At 37.1% G+C, this 13,041-nt stretch overlaps 1 protein-coding gene across 1 annotated transcript in view; it reads left to right on the top strand.

The window, feature by feature from the left end:
* Tenm1 (teneurin transmembrane protein 1) overlaps positions 1–13,041 on the top strand; it is an 819,764-nt gene that overhangs the window by 300,263 nt on the left and 506,460 nt on the right. The window lies entirely within an intron of this gene.

Raw genomic sequence — 13,041 nt, 5'->3', positions numbered from 1 at the left:
ATATACATTTAAATGTGAAATTTGGTGAACTTGATATACGTGCATAATCTTGAAAATATTATGAAGTCACCATAGTGAGCCTAGATATCCCCCCAAAAGTTTATTCTTGTCTTTCTGTGCTGTCTTTTTACCCTTCACTTTCTATCTGACTACAAGCAAGTAACCACTAATCTGCTTTCTGTCACCATGGATTAGTTTTCATCTTCCAGAATTTTACATTAGCAGAATCATGCAGCACTTAGATGCCTTGTCTGACTTTTATTTCTTTGACTTTGTTTTGCTCTGTTTTAGATATGGTGCCAGTACACAGCTAAGGATGACTTTAAACTTGCCATCCTCCTATGCATGTTGTTACCTTCCTTGATGTAGCAACAAAATACTTGACCACACTCTGTGTGATATAAACTACCTTCCTGAGAAGGTATATTCATTGGTACAATAGTGCCATAAATGTTAAGAAACTAACCAGCCATTTTTGATTGGATCTAAATTCCACTCCATGAAGTAGAGTCAATGCTTGATACTGTTAAGGAGGACAAGAATCTGTGGCTAGATAGGTCATTGGCACTGGAGAAACCTACTACTACTATTTTCATAACTGCTCATGGCACTAAAAGTACTCCTAATGACTCATTGCAATACATCTCTCAATTTAGAAACTTCTTACAATAGATGGCATTTAATACAGAAGACCACAATGGTTCAACTTGTAGAGAATAAGATATTATAGCGTGTCCAATCCTCAATGGTACGTATCACTTTCCTCCATCAAAAGCTCAGGAAACTTCACAGAGGAGTGGAACAGAAAAGTTGTGTGACTCAGAGGTAGTAGGTAATGCAAAAGAAACAGAGTTTTCCAGATACAAGAGAGCAGATGCACACATGAACTCAACGAAATTGTGGCAGTGTGCAGAATATTTACACAAGCACCAGAGCCAGACAAAATCCAAGCATGGAGTAGGAGAGGTGGACACGGATTCTCATCCATAGCTGAGGAGCTATTGGCATTTGATTCTGACTAGGAGACAGAAGGTCAGTTTCTTTCAATGGTGTGACACTCTGTATATATACCATACTCCTTCATGGCAGGCCCAAGGACTAGGAATAGTTGGCCAATACAAACCACACTTCCTACATTTATAAAACACACACACACACACACACACACACACACACACACACATACACATACACACACATTCAACTGGGGTGACAGCATGAACATGAACTTGGGTTCTTACATAGATGGTGATATAGGAGAGGATCTGGGAGAAATTGGAGCAGGGAAAATGAGTGTGGTCCAAACACATCTTATGAAATTCTCAGAGAATACATAAAAGCATTACATTAAAAAAATGCCTGACCAAAGAATCTTAAGAAAGGGTTTATTTTGTCTAAAATTCAAGGATACATACCAACATGTTAGGAAAGCCTTGGCAGCTTAAGTATCAGAACATAGCTGTCACATTGTATTCTGATGTAGAATGTCCTTCTGTATATGTGTTGCTTTTATTGGTTGATGAATAAAGCTGTTTTGGCCAATGGCTTAGCAGAGTAAAGCCAGGCAGAAAATTCAAACAGAGATAGAGAAAGTAGGCAGAGTCATGGAGCTGTCATGTAGCCGCCGAAGGAGAAAGATGCCAGAACCTTACCAGTAAGCCACATCCTTTTGGTAATGCATAGATTAATATAAATGTGTTAATTTAAAATGTAAGAACTAGATACAGATACATCTGAGTCATTGGTCAAACAGTGTTGTAATTAGTAAAGTTTCTGTGTGATTACTTGGGTCTAGGCAGCCAGGAAACAAAAGCATAGTTTCTGATTACAGTATTCATAGTCAAGAAGTAGAGGGAGATGAATGCTTCCACTCAGTGAGCTTCTTCTACTTCATACAGAACAAGACACAAGCCAGAAGAATGGTGCAACCCTCTATTAGGGTAGGTCTTCCCATTTCAGTGAACCTCGTGTAGGTAGAACCTCACAGGAATGCTCAGATCCTATTCTAATCTAAATGCTTCCTCACATTTGCCTGAAACTGCTTCTTGGGCCATTCCAAATTCTGTCAGGCTGACAAACAATGTTAGCTATCACAGATACAGTCTCATCTTGTAGCTTAGGTTGGCATCAAACTTACAATCATACTGCTTCCACACATACAGTATGAGAATTGTAGTCATGCACCATGTCAGGCTTTGTTTGGCTTCTTTAACTCAGGATAATTACTTTAACTTTCATCCACTGTAACTATTTAATATTGTTTGCTATTGTTATGTGTAAATACGTTTTCTTCCCCTTTTAATGTCTCAGTACTATCTAAGTATGTGGATGTACATGATTTGAGTTTCTTCTGTTGACGGTCTTATTAGTTATTTCCAACTTTCACCTCTCCCAACCAAGCCTGCAATAAGCATTTAAATATGCATTACTATATTAGTAAGCAGTTTCATTGCTCTCTGGTAAAAACTGATGGAGAGGACGTTCTATCATATAGCAAGTAAACATTTACGTTTGTAAGATATGAAGTTCTATCTAGTCCTAAAACCAAATTTGCTCTCAAACTACCTTAAAAAAAGATAGTAACCAGACTGAAATGGAAACAGCTGTTGCTACCCAACCTGGGGTCAAACTCTCTGCACCAGGAAGGTATCTACAATTGTTTATTTGTCCTCTATAAGCCAGCTGGAACAGCCACGTTCATTAGTAAAAACGCAGACAATGAAATTTAGTTAATGTGGCATCATAGGAAATTGGGACAAAGATGTAATGGAAAGTTTACATTGTAACAGTGTAGGTCAAGGTGCATTCCCGTGCACCATTGGTCCACCATTGGTCTCTGCAGCAGTGCAAAGCTCTTTCTGGAGAGAAGAGTTTCCATTCTGGCTGTATTAATGTCTCAAGGCATAAGGTTTTCTGAGAAATTCCAATTTCTTGTGTTCATTGGTTTAGTACTCTGGTCAATAAAGTGTTTCTTTAAAATACAGTCATTTATTCTTGGCCAGTTGTTCCATAGCCAAGTTGTTTAAACAAGTACTGGAACAAACTAAAGCACATACTTTCTGTCACATTTGCTGGCTGAATGTTGAAGTACCAGACATAATCGAATAATTTACTTTGAAGGAGGTTCAAATGTAAAACTTCCTAACGGGCCTCCAAATAGTTATTTACTCAACTTTGTCCACTTAGATGGTTACATCATCAAAAGCACTCAATAGCATACTTTCTTAACTTACTATTGTGGTGATCACTGCATTGTGTATCTTACAAAACTGACTAATGAGAAAGAAAAACGAAGTTTTTATTAACAAATGCTTAAATGTATTTTACTAACAGCTTTTAACTGGTTTCAGTAAATCCCTCCAGTCCAATATTCTAGAGTATAACTCTGAAGAATTTTCCTAAGAAGTGATTTTGTAACTCATTATGACAAATGGTATTCCTCTGGGAAACTATTTCCATCAGAGTATCCAGAAGGCTTACTCTACATTAGTCTAATATTGTTGTAAATTGTTTATTTCCCTGAATCCATAGATAGTAGCCTGCTGTCCTTTCTTTCTTGCCAGATTTGCAGAGATAAACAGTTATTGGAAATTCATAGATGATTTAGTGAAACAACAACTTCCAAATTGAATTACTAAGCATTTTTGTTAAGCAAAATTATTTTGTATGTATCACCATTATATCCACAGTTTTAACACTTTTAAGAGTACTTTCATATTTCCATTTGATTTTAAAATTTTGACATGTAATAATTCTTTGGCTAGAATTTGTCTAAGATGAAGTGAAGTTATCTCAATTTATTTAGTGTTGCACAGATCACAGCAGTTTATAATTAACCTTTTTCTGTTAGTTATATTTATTTATGTATTATATATACATTAGGAGGTCTTGATATACTTGCCTTGCCATTTATATTCATAGACAAATAATTGTTACAGGTAAGCAAATTAAAATGTCCATAAGACTATATTTTTTATGAGTAGTATTGATACCTCCATCCCTGGCCATAAAGCCCAGTTCTGGTTCCAAAATTTCACTCTGACTAAGAGAAAGCAACATAGTACATAAAGAGAAATTTTAAGTTATTTATTTACAGTTTGACTAAAACTGGGGAGATAAATTCTTAATTTGTATTTACTTTTCTTATAATAGTGTTACAGTTTATAGAAAAGATGAAATTAAGTCAGGAAATATGTGTATGTAGATTTCTCTATGGAGCCTAGTTATGGGAGGTAGGAGATATTCTTTCTTCTAAATGATATGTCTTATTTTCTGACACCTGGACTCTTGCAGGTCACCCCTATTCATACTCAACCTTGCATTTACTGAAATAATCCTAATTCCTAGGGCCCTTGTTACAGTATGCTTGTCTAGAGTCTACTTCTTTTGGATGATCCAGCAGCATACAGCTTTTAATATTGAGAGATAACAGATGTAGACGATACTATACTGTATAGGAGGTAACCATCTAACTCAAGAGACAATATATGATATAAATAATGAGAAAAAAATGCAGTCATGTATAAAAGTATAGAAGGAGCGGTGGGCAGCTTCCCGCCGCCCGCCTCCCAGCTAGCTTTACCCCTGAAATAATTACACGGAAACTGTATTCTTTTAAACACTGCTTGACCCATTATCTGTAGCCTCTTATTAGCTAACTCTTCCATATTGATCTAATCTATTTCTAATAATCTATGTAACACCACGAGGTGGTGGCTCACCAGGAGGATTCTAACCTGCAGCTGTCTCGGAGAGGAGAGTCATGGCGATTATCTCATTGCCTTCTTCCTCCCAGCATTCTGTCCTGTCTACTCCTCCTACCTAAGCTGCTGTCCTAGCAAAAGCCAAGGCAGCTTCTTTATTAACCAATGAAAGTAACACATAGACAGTTAACACTCCTCCATAATAAAAGTATGAAATAACGTTCTAGGTGTTATTGTGAAAGTTAAAATTACTGGATGGAGGACATTAAGATAAAAGTTTCTGAGGATGCTGGGACAGATTGCATAGGAGCATCAGAGTAGTTAAAGATCAAAGAGAAGCATCTTAGGTGCTTGGCACGATATGCTCAATGCCACAGAGACAAACATAAATAGAGTGTCTTTGAAAGGTGTAAATAAGAACAATAAAGTAGGATGTAGTTTATTCAGTAGCTCTTCATGAGCAATCACTCAGGTATCTTGACATCTTTCTCATTTATCACAAAACAAATGCTATCGGAATTCATAGTGTTTGCCTTTTGAGTATATATGTGAAGCTCTTACAAGTATCTTTAAGGGTGTCGCTCCTCTACATGGAATTGGACAGTAGATTAATGTAGCTTAAAATTTCAGACACACGCAAGCACAGCACACTGAGTGAACTGCTTCACATGCTTAGTGAGCATAATGGAAATACACAACCAAACCTGGAAGACCATCCTGGACAATAAGGAATCAGGCCCCAAAGTGTTATGAACAGCCAGAAAATTGGACCAACACAGGTAAGAAATGAGAAATTTTTAGGGCCATTGAACACCACGTACTTGCAGTGTTCAGTAGCCCTGAAAATTTCTCATTTAAGCCAGGAAGTCCTTGTCTTGTTCAAAATGTTGAAATCAAGCCAGCATGTGCAAGTTCTCATTGATCAACTTTCTGCTGTTGTCCAGGACATCCCACTATGTTTTATGGTCCCTGATTTCCTTTCCTGGCTCTTGTCACAAAGACTGCTTGTCACTCTCTCAGTCACCGTTGCATTAGCTTCTAAGCAAGTCCTCTTATCTTATGTGAATACAGTCAAAAGGAACAGATCTCTAAGAAGAAAATTAGTTGAGAAAATAGTTAGCACTTGCTTACTCCTACAATAAATGTCTTTCCTCTCTTCAGAGAGATGATTGCTTTGGTCTATAAGTGTGATCAGAGTTTGTATAGATTTCCTCCAGATTCCTAGCTCATCACTCTTTTTTGACTTTGTACAGTTATTTGTTGGGCTTCTCTGATGACGGCTATTATTTTACAGATTAGTGTTTCACTGTACTTCTGGGAGCACTCTTTTTGGCATCAGACTGTTGTTTTTTTTTAAACTATGTTCTGGGATGTTGCCAGGTAAGCAGTAGCAGTTTATTACAGATGATCAATGTTTATACTTCCGGGTTTAAACCCTGCAGGGATATGTTGGTGTCCTTTTCAGTATATCAAACAGATGGGGAAATCTGGAAAGTGAAATAAGGCATCATCAGCACTTGGAAATGCAAAGAGAAGATGGAGCTTCAGGGACCATTGTTATTTTATTTATGTCCTAGACAACCATAGCCTCAGTCCTACACATTCAGATCACTCCTCCTCTCAGACCTATACCCCAGACAAGACTGATGAGTCCCCAGTCTGAAACTAAAGGTTGGGTTTCAATGACATGCCTTTATTACTTCTAGTACCTTTAAAAAGTCTCTCTGTGGAACTTTGCACAGGACATGACATAGTCTTGCAAACTTCTTCCTGCTCACTGCCTCATGCAGTAGCAAATGATTGATAAAGGCTTTCCATAAAAAGAAAAGGAAATTAAAAATTGGACTAATCCTTCAAGAAAAACCCTTGAAGGCTGCTTGCTTTTGTTTTCTTGACTTGAAATTGAATGAGTTTTAGGTGAAGCTGTGTTGGAGGACCCTAGATGAACTGATTTGTTTGAAAATGTGATATTTTCTTTTGAAAGCCTCCAAACTGATAAGCAGAAAATGGTTTCCAGTTGTGAAAATTATTTGTCTCATATCAAGGACTGCTAATTACTTTCTCTGTATTTCTTACTAGAGACTGCAATAAACCATTGCATGTTCCCTAGAACCAGTAATGGATTATTAAGTGGTCAATAATATTTTTCAATTGTGTGAATTCATTATAACAGAGTTCTATTTGTAGGCTGATTGTAAAGTGATAATTTTATTGTTTACTGAGTAAGCATTTACACAGTTATTTTTACATTTAATACTTTAAATATTTTCTATATTAATCAATGAGTAATTCAAAACAATTACCCAGGCTGCACCAGTACTATAATACACTGAGTGTTCTAATGATAACACAAAAATTTATTTAGCTTCTATGTGTACTTATTCATCACAAACCCTTTTCTATTTAATTGTTTTTTCTTTCTTTCTTTCTCTCTTTCTTTCTTTCTTTCTTTCTTTTGTTCTTTCTTTATGTATAAAAATTTCCATTTCCTCCCCTCCTCCCAATACCTTCCCACTCCCCCCACTTCCTCTCCTCCTCCCTCTCCAGTCCTAAGAGCAGTCAGGGTTTCCTGCCCTGTGGGAAGTTCAAGTTCCTCCCCCCTCCCTGCAGGTCTAGGAAGGTGAGCATCCAAACAGACTAGGACCCCAAAAAGCCAGTACTTGCAGACGAAACAAGATTCAGTGCTATTATCAATGACTTCTCTGTCAGCCCCCATGTCAGCCACATTCAGAGAATCCAGTTTGATCACATGCTCATTCAGTCCCAGTTCAGCTGGCCTTGGTGAGCTCTCATTAGATCAGTCCCCTTGTATCAGTGGATGAATGCACCCTTCGCAGTCCTGACTTCCTTGTTCATGTTCTCCCTCCATCTGCTCTTCATTTGGACCTTGGGGGCTCAGTCCAGTGCTCCAATGTGGGTCTCCGTCTCTATCTCCATCCATCGTCGGATGAAGGTTCCCTCTGATCCTGACTTCCTTGCTCACGTTCTCCCCCCTTCTGTTTCTCATTTGGATCTAGGGAGTTAAGTCCAGTGTTCCAATGTGGGTCTCTGTCTCTATCTCCATCCATCGCCAGATGAAGGTTCTATGGTGATATGCAAAAAATTCATCAGTATGGTTATGGGCCAAGGCCAGTTCAGGCACCCTCTCCTCTGTTACTCAGGGAACAATCTGGGGACCTCCCTTTGGACCTGGGAACATCTCTAGAATCAAGTCTTTTGCAAACCCTAAAATGGCTCCCTTAGTTGAGATATATACTTCCCTGCTCCCATATCCATCCTTCCTCCCTCTCCCCCATCCCATTCCCCCAAGCTATCCCCAATCTTCCTCTTCTCCCTTCTCTCTAACCATCTTCCCTTACTTCTACCCCTCCACCCCCCGTGCACCCAAGTTTGCCTGGCAAACTTGTCTACTTCCAATATCCAGGAGGATAACTATATGATTTTCTTCAGGTTCACCTTCTTATTTAGCTTCTCTAGGATCACGAATTATAGGCTCAAAGACCTTTAATTATGGCTAGAATCCACTTATGAGTAAGTACATACCATATTCCTCTTTTTGGGTCTGGGTTACCTCACTCAGTAAAACGTTTTCTATTTCCATCCATTTGCATGCAAAAATCAAGATGTCATTGTTTTTTACCGCTGAGTAAAACTCTAGTGTATATATGTTCCACACCTTCTTTAACCATTCTTCTATTGAGGGACACCTAGGTTGTTTCCAGGTTCTGGCTATTACAAATAGTGCAGCTATGAACATAGTTGAACAAATGCTTTTGTAGTATGATAGGGCATCTCTTGGGGATATTCCCAAGAGTGGAATTGCTGGGTCCTGAGGGAGGTTGACTCCCAGTTTCCTGAGAAACCGCCACACTGATTTCCACAGTGGCTGCACAAGTTTGCTTTCCCACCAACAATGGATGAGTGTTCCCCTCTCTCCACATCCTCTCCAGCATAGGCTATCATTGGTGTTTTTGACTATAGCTAACCTGACCTGTGTAAAATGGTATCTCATAGTTGTCATGATTTACATTTCCCTGATCGCTAAGGAGGTTGAGCATGACCTTAAGCGTCTTTTGGCCTTTCAAAGTTCTTCTGTTGTGAATTCTCTGTTCAGTTCAGTACCCCATTTTTTAATTGGGTTAATTAGAGTTTTAGTGTCTAGTTTCTTGAGTTCTTTATGTATTTTGGAGATCAGACCTTTGTCTGATGAGGGGTTAGTGAAGATCTTCTCCCAGTCCGAAAGTAGCCTTTTTGTCTTACTGACAGTGTCCTTTGCTTTACAGAAGCTTCTCAGTTTCAGGAGGTCCCATCTATTCATTGATTCTCTTATTGTCTGTGTAACTGGAGTTCTACCTAGGAAGTGGTCCCCTGTGCCTATGTCTTGTAGACTACTTCCCACTTTCTCTTCTATCAGGTTCAAAGTGGTCAGATTAATGTTGGTGTCTTTAATCCATATGGACTTGAGTTTTGTGCATGGTGATAGATATGGATCTACTTTCATTCTTCTACAGGTTGACATCCAGTTAGGCCAGCACCATTTGTTAAAGTTGCTTTCCTTCTTCCATTGTATACCTTTAGCTCCCTTGTCGAAAATCAGGTGTTCATAGGTTTGTGGGTTAATATCCGGATCTTCTATTCGATTCCATAGGTCGACTTCTCTGTTCTTATGCCAATACAAAGCTGTTTCCAATACCTTAGCTCTGTAATAGAGTTTGAAGTCAGGGATGGTAATGCCTCCAGAAGTTCCTTTATTGTATAAGATTGTTTTGTTTTGGCTATCCTGGGTTTCTTGTTTTACCATATAAACTTGATTATTGTTCTCTCAAGGCCTGTGAAGGAGTTTGATGGGATTTTGATGGGGATTGCATTGAATCTATAGATTGCTTTTGGTAGAATTGCCATTTTTACTATGTTGATCCTCCCAATCCAAGAGCAGGGGAGATCTTTTCCATTTTCTGGTATCCTCCTCAATTTCTTTCTTCAAAGACTTAAAATTCTTGTCAAATAGGTCTTTCACTTCCTTGGTCAGAGTTATCCCAAGATATTTTACGCTATCTGTGGCTATCGTGAAACGTGATGTTTCTCTGATGTCCCTCCCTGCTTCTTTATCCTTTGTGTATAGGAGGGCAACTGATTTTTTGGAGTTGGTCTTGTATCCTGCTACATTTATCTTAAAATAAAAATTAGTAATACACACATGAGACTGCAGATACACTTATTGAACATATCTATCCTATTTTATTCTTGGAATGTAGTTTCTCATGTTACCAGTCTAGCCATTTAAACCTTAGATGTTTTAGGAGTGTACATTTATTTCTCTTGTGAACAGATTTTTGGTAAGAACAGTCCTATAATAAAACCAGTTGAACTTTAGCTCCTCTAGGGAGTATGTTGCATTTAAGGTAACAAGGTTATGTGTGCAAGGCTATAAACAACCACTAAGGGTCTATTGAAATGCTTGTTAAATAATGTGTCCTATGGGAATTTTAGGCAGAATTCGTACTTTTGTGTATTTAAGAAAATATTTTGCAATGATAACTCTGACTTCAAATGAGGAATTAAAGCAGCTAGATGAACATTACTTATGGTGACAAGTTAAATGTTTCTTTCTCTGCAATTTCACACTCAATCTAGCTTTGCCTCCTTTCCTGCTTCATAATAAGAACAATTAATTGCTTGCAAACTTCTTTCCAACTACAGTTTGTTGAAGAAAGAATACATTTGTCTAACTTACTTAATTAGACTATTTGTGACTTAGTCTTTGTTTTCAAAATGTTTTCTAATTCCAATAGAAAAAAAGATTGGTTATCCTGTACAATGTTGATAATATTAAACAAAATTTAGTTTGAAGGGAACAAGTCAATGTTCAAATTTCTTTTTGAGTCAGACAATAAATCTCGTTAACAAAAATGGAGCCTGCCTACATCTGTCAGTGCTTCCTTGGGGAAAAAATTCTTATCCCAGTGTTTCATCAATCTAGAATGGCAAGTGGTCGTCTATTTGTATTTACTCATCTTTTTCAACAAATGCCATGACTCAGATGCTCATATTAAAAATCAGTGGAAAGTCACCTCTCATGTGCCATCACCTGAGGGAAACTAAATAAGTCAATGTTTTGGGAAGTGAGTTTCCTAATTAGTTCTCTGAATCTATGAAAAAATAAATGGAGGCATTTCACAGTCATTCAGAGCAAATATTTTTTTCTTTGTTCCTGGAATTCAAGCTGGCATGACAAAATCTGTTGTAACTTAACCACTCTCCTCTTCCCATTATCTTCAGAGAAATCTCTAAAATGGAAGTTTTCAAACTGTATTTCCTATGATGACTATAAGGCCTCTCATTAAAGTCTTCCTAAATTCCAACTATGTTGTCCAACTGCATACCTGCTGTAACAGACATTAAACCAGAGAGTAGGGTGGAAGTGTGGGTAAGGTACAACAATCTATATTTTAATAAGTCTTCCAGGTGATTCTCAGGCAGGCAAATTTGAGAACAGCTGTCCTAGGGGAAGGAAAAGAGGTGTGTTTAAAAGGCTATGCTGCATTCTTTTCTTACAGTTTTACAGCTGTGAGCTGACATGTTTGTTAGCAAGTTATTGTAACAATACCAATATTGTAGTATTCAATAAAGAATCATGATAAAATTAACTTGACTATTCCAAAATTCCTAAGATTTGCATTCAGCAAAATGTACTTTGTTTTTAACCTTATAGCAGAAAAAACATGATGTAGTAAGGTTTTGTGTTTGATAAGTGAAACTATAACTATCTTTCAAACATCATTTCTTTGAACTTGACATAAATTCTAGTAGAAAAGTACATGTATTTGGAAAGAAAGTAATCTGTGAAATTTCAAATAGCATTCTGAGCAGTGACTTCCAACTGCAAAAGGGTTGTTATTAAATTTCCTAATACATTATAGTAGATTTATTTGACTGTAATATCTGTTTCACAAAACATAGTACTAGAAGCATAACAGTTATTAAACTGGCATTAAACGTTGGTTTCCAAACCCCTTATTTAGTAAGCTTTTACATCCCAGAAACAGTTACTATAACAAAGAAATTCACATTCTAAGTTTTTTCTAGTACCTGGTCTAAGAGTAAACATTTTCTGTATTTAAAGAATTTAATTCATGTTAGGGTTTGCATTTTATTGATATGCACTATGGATTAGATGCAATCAGTTAAGCCTTTTCTGGGCCAATTGATGTACCATCTCCAATGTCAGTCTGAAAAAATCCTATATAGTGTACTACATCTCTGGATTAGTTTATCTAAGTATTTCATGGACATTTCAGATGATATGTCTTGGCATGTGGTCATCTTCATTAACTTATTAGGGATTGTTAAAACATCTCCCCTTTTGACACCTTTCTATAATTTAATATAAATTGACTATAAGATAGAATGCTAGGTATTCAAGCAATAGGTTGATGGGGCTTCACCGGCATCTCGCAGAAATGATGCTCATGCTGGATATTGTAGAAATAAATAAATAAAAATAGGAATAGGAGTTTTGCTGTATGGTGTAGGCTAATGGAAAAATCCCATCAGCATACTGGGTTTTATTTTCTCTCTTATTAAATGACATGGTAACAGATTCCAACCACATTAAATTGTAAAATTTGGAAGGAAAGGGAAAAAAATACAAACCGTGAAGTATTGCCATGTCTATTGTGTATGTTTTCTTTATTGTTGTTGTTTGCTCATTTGTTTAAGGAGCAAAGAAATAATTATGCCCCCCACATACACTCCGCTTCTTTCAGAACTGCTTTCATCTAGCTGCCGAAATCTACCCTATTTGAATTTCCTGAAAGGCTTAACTTTTCCCCTTCTTTCTTTTTCTGTATTCTTTACCCAAACACCTTGGACTTCCTTATTCTTTCTCTAAAATTCTCTTCCTTGTCCTGTGGTGGTCCTTGCAGGCTTAAGTCAAGGACATGGTTTTTCCTCTTTTCCACTCTCTTCCTCCACGTAGCTAGCTGTTTGTTGTTAAAGACTGCCCACCCTGGGATTTTTTCCGTTAAGCTTAAAACAAAAGAACTCGCAAAATGTATCCCTTAAACTCATTTGGAGACAGTGGAAAACAATATTAGTTGCTCATAATTTTAGAGTTTAACATATTTGAGTAATCTGTTTGAATGTAATGTTTTTCTCAGTTTTATATTACTTATTAGATTATATATAATATACATGGCATACTCAGAAAAGCAAATAATTTTGCTATTTTAAGCATAGGTGTGCCGTATAGATCACATATATTCATTCTTTAAGAGAAATTGCTTTAGAGGGCATCTCGCTATACTTATACTTATTGTACTCACTTATTTCATTATAT

The sequence above is a fragment of the Myodes glareolus genome, chromosome X, assembly GCF_982192425.1.
Source record: "Myodes glareolus chromosome X, mMyoGla1.1, whole genome shotgun sequence".
NCBI lineage: Eukaryota > Metazoa > Chordata > Mammalia > Rodentia > Cricetidae > Myodes > Myodes glareolus.
This window is presented reverse-complemented; position numbering and strand designations above follow the sequence as displayed.